We start from the raw sequence: 4,438 nt of genomic DNA on the forward strand, positions 1-4,438 counted from the left end.
TGACTCCAAATACCTCAGGCTAGCAGTAAAGGTGTCCCAGAAACAAAATGCAGCACCGCAATGACTCAAGCCCTATGACCAATAAAGTCTTCTCCAATTGGGTTAGGAGGATTCTCCTATCAGAAATGCAAAGCCTCAAATTATTCCTGCAAGTTTTCCTTTGCAACACCAAACAAAACCAAACAAGCTGCAAAGGGCAAGAACCGACCCCCAACAAAGAGGGAAACACACACACGCACAGACACACACACAACTCAGAACCATGGGAGAAGACGAGAAAGGTGCAGCTTCTGGAGCAAGTGATCTGGGTACAGACGCTGATGCCACAAACTGCGATTTCTGCAACTCGTCGGTACTGTCCTGAAGCATCTGACAGGAATATTGTTGAGGTTGACGTGAGAATTCCTGGATAACTTGTTCTTTTCATTCCAAGGCCTCATTGGCCCCCGCCAGACTCCGGTGCAATTGCTCGGGGTCAGCACCCACAATCATCTATCTACTTGTGCAGCTCCGGGCCTTAGGATTCAGCCTCACAGAAGGCACTTCGGATAAGCTGGCTCTAAACTTGGCACAGGGAGTCCCATTTGAGGCTCCCTCCCTGGAAATTTCATACTTTTATCACCCCGAGAGTCGCTCTGGCGGGGTTCAATCCTCCTTTCTCCCCGGCGACTTTGGGCCTCCCTTGACCTCATCGAACCCGTCTTTCGGCCTGGGGAACGATGGTCCGGATCGTGTGGCTGGAGAGAGGGGAGTAAGTCGGGAGACCAGTGTGAGGGGCGCCAGCACGGAGAAATCGGTGGAGGAGCGCGAGGGCTCGGCCTCGCCACGCAGCCGCCGCGGAATTTGTGCAGATTTCCAACCCCGGAGTGTTCCCGCGCCTCCAGCGAACGTCCCCTCGGCACCGAAGCCCCCGTCAATGATCCCCCGCCACTCAAGAAACTCTAGGGACTCCGGGGAGGGCCAGCGCCCCACCGCGCCACAGGCAGGGGCTGACTAAAATGGCTTATTAAGCCCTCTCTTTTCCCTGATGCTAGGAAAGATTGAAGGCAGTAGAAGAGGGAGACAGAGGATGAGACGGTTAGGGTTACGGTGCATGGCATCACCGACTCCACGGACCTGAGTTTGAGCAAACTCTCGGAGATAAGTCCAGGGAAGCCTGGCGTGCTGCCATCCATCGGGTCGCAAAGGGTCAGACACGACAGAGACTGAACTACAACAAAGCCTCCTGTCACACCCCCAAAGCGAGAAGGAAAGGGGTAGAGGCGCAGCAAAATTGGCTGTGGACAAAAAGAGAGCCGGGACGCTCGGTTGAGGCACCGCTGGGATTCGAACCCAGGATCTCCTGTTTACTAGACAGGCGCTTTAACCAACTAAGCCACGGCGCCGCCTGCGTTTCTCTTTTGCAAAACTGTTCCTCATCACTATTTACTACACAGGCTGCGCGCATGCGCACAAACTTCGTTGGTGGATGACGCATGCGCAGTGTAAGGTCTCGGTCACTGGCAGCTTAGACCAGGGGTACTCTGAAACCGGAAGCTCGGACAGTGAGCCGAGGGTGCCGGTGATCTCAGTGTTGTGGTATCTGCTCACCAACGTGGAGCCAGGATGGCCCGTCTTTAGGGGATGCTCGCGCAAGGTCCGGTCCCCGGCCCTCCATAACTGGTGCAGGGAAGCCCCAGGCTGTCCGGCAAGGCCGAGCCCCTCCCGCTCCAGAGATCCCGGCCCCGCGAGCGCTGCCTGGCCGCCGGCTGCCCCCGCGTCGGGTCTCGGCTCACACCCGGCGGTGATCCCACGGTGACCACGCGGCGGACCCATAGCACTGGCGCCCTCAGCCTGGGAAGCCGATTGCCCTCCTCGGCCGCACACTGCTGCTGCTGCTGCTAAGTCACTTCAGTCGTGTCCGACTCTGTGTGACCCCATAGACGGCAGCCCACCAGGCTCTCCTGTCCCTGGGATTCTCCAGGCAAGAACACTAGCCACCGTGATCTCCAGCGCCGCCAGTTCTGGGGGCTCATTCGCCCTCCGGTCGACACAAGACCTCTAGGTTCCACTGGGCCTTTCCCGCAGGTCCTGAGCACAGAAAGAATCCGGGGGCATTGAGGGGACCCTGAATAAGCACTGAAGGATCCAGAGTTTCAAGGGGCCTAGGCTGCCGCCCTTGGAGCATCAACACCATACGTCGGAGGATTCTGCTGCCAGAGAAAAGCAGAGCCCTGCCGACCAAGGTTCCTTATTTACGCCTTCTGGGGCTCCTCACTCAGACACATCAGCCCCTTCGTCGCAACACTTTTCAGAGGGCTTTTGAGCAGCAACAAACCCGAAACCTGCTAATTCATTCACCCAGAGATTTCTCCAGTAGGAGAGTTTCATCCACAGGAGGAATGTCAGTCTCTGCAGACCTATGTACACAAGAAGGTTCATTCCAGCTCTGTTTGTAATAGTCAAAAAGGAGAAGCAACCTAAGTGTCTGTCCCTGGGGACAGTGTTGGTACATGCAGGCTGTCCTCCGCAGTGAGGAAAAATAATCTCTGCGTGTCTTCGTGTGAGGGAGAAGGGATAAGACCTCTCTTCCAAAGAGTCCAGTTACTGGGAGGCCATTCAGTGGAGTTTTGCCGTGTACCATCCATCATCATTCTTGTAAATTAATGGATAAATACTGAACAGTCTGCTGAAGCTGGGCAGTCAACCCGGTTGTAATGAAGGAGGGCAGCACCAAGCACAGGGCCTGCGCAGGCAATAACTACCGGGTTAGGGTGCTCTTGGACAGAATTATAGGATGCCAGTCAATTAACATTAAGCAAATCAATCCTGCACCTAAGTTTTTAAGAGAGACCAAGGGGCATACTAATGATAGTTGATGGAAATCCTGAGCTGTGCTGAGTCGCTCAGTTGTATCGGTGTCTTTGTGACCCCATGGGGGTAGCCAGGATGTCGCCTGCCAGGCTCCCCTGTCCGTGGGATTCTCCAGGCAAGAATACTGGAGAGAGTTGCCATGCCCTCCTCCAATTAGGGATCTTCCCAACCCAGGGATCAAACCCAGGTCTCCCGCACTGCAGGCGGATACTTTACCATCTGAGCCACCAGGGGATGGGACTGGTGTCCCATTACAGGGATGGGCCTCCTATTCAGTTCAGTTCAGTTGCTCAGTCGTGTCTGACTCTTTGCGACCCCATGAATTGCAGCATGCCAGGCCTCCCTGTCCATCACCAACTCCCAGAGTTTACTCAAACTCACGTCCATCAAGTCGGTGATGCCATCCAGCCATCTCATCCTCTGTCGTCCCCTTCTCCTCCTGCCCCCAATCCCTTCCAGCATCAGAGTCTTTTCCAATGAGTCAACTCTTCGCATGAGGTGGCCAAAGTACTGGAGTTTCAGCTTTAGCATCATTCTTTCCAAAGAAATCCCAGGGCTGATCTCCTTCAGAATGGACTGGTTGGATCTCCTTGCAGTCCAAGGGATTCTCAAGAGTCTTCTCCAACACCACAGTTCAAAAGCATCAATTCTTCAGCGCTCAGCCTTCTTCACAGTCCAACTCTCACATCCATACATGACCACAGGAAAAACCATAGCCTTGACGAGATAGACCTTAGTCGGCAAAGTAATGTCTCTGCTTTTGAATATGCTATCTATGTTGGTCATAACTTTTCTTCCAAGGAGTAAGCGTCTTTTAATTTCATGGCTACAGTCACCATCTGCAGTGATTTTGGAGCTCAAAAAAATAAAGTCTGTAAGCCATACCAAATGGAAAAGGGAGCCCTTCTTGTCTACCTGAAACCCTCACTCTTTGTGAAGTAATTGGTTTATGTTGTATTTGATGCTGTGGAAGCAGGAAGGAGGCTGTACACATGCTTGGGCATTCTGGAAATTGAAGACACTGGGGGGTAGAAAACAAGCAGCATTCTGTGATGGAAATGCCCTCACCTACCTGCCTAACCAGACCTTCCTCAGCTCTGGGCAGGTGACCATTTGGGCACATCAGCCAGGGAGGCACCCACAGGGCCACAGTACAGTCCCTTCCACAGACGGGGCTACACAGCTTCCTCTTCATTCCACAGACCCTTCCTCTGGGGTTGCTGGTGCCAGCACCCAATGACTGCTTTACAGGGCAAATCCAGAGACCAGAATATGTCACCGAAATGAGACAGGATGAACACCAGGACATAGAAATAGCAGAAATGTTTCTAGAATGCACATGCTGTTTTCCAAAAGCATCTAGCTTTATTCTGCATGAAAACTACAGACAAAGGGATCCCTGAGGTGCTGTGGAGCTGAGAAGGCCAAGCAGTGGTGGGAGTCCAGCCAGAGCCTGGCCTGGCCCCTGCCTTAGTCTGATGGGCCCACCCACTGGGGAGGGGCCCCAGAGAAAAGTCTCTGCAGAGCCCCCAAGCCTACGTGACAGGTGACCTGGGCTCAAGTCACCCAAAGTATCCTGTGGCCA

The 4,438-nt window shown here is 53.7% G+C and overlaps 1 non-coding gene across 1 annotated transcript; it reads right to left on the reverse strand.

The window, feature by feature from the left end:
• Window positions 1-1,311: 1,311 nt before the first annotated feature.
• On the reverse strand, window positions 1,312-1,385 carry TRNAT-AGU. The gene has a single exon. It is a non-coding gene; the product is annotated as a tRNA-Thr (tRNA).
• Between the last annotated feature and the right edge of the window lie 3,053 nt (window positions 1,386-4,438).

The sequence above is a fragment of the Oryx dammah genome, unplaced genomic scaffold, assembly GCF_014754425.2.
Source record: "Oryx dammah isolate SB20612 unplaced genomic scaffold, SCBI_Odam_1.1 HiC_scaffold_13, whole genome shotgun sequence".
Lineage (NCBI taxonomy): Eukaryota > Metazoa > Chordata > Mammalia > Artiodactyla > Bovidae > Oryx > Oryx dammah.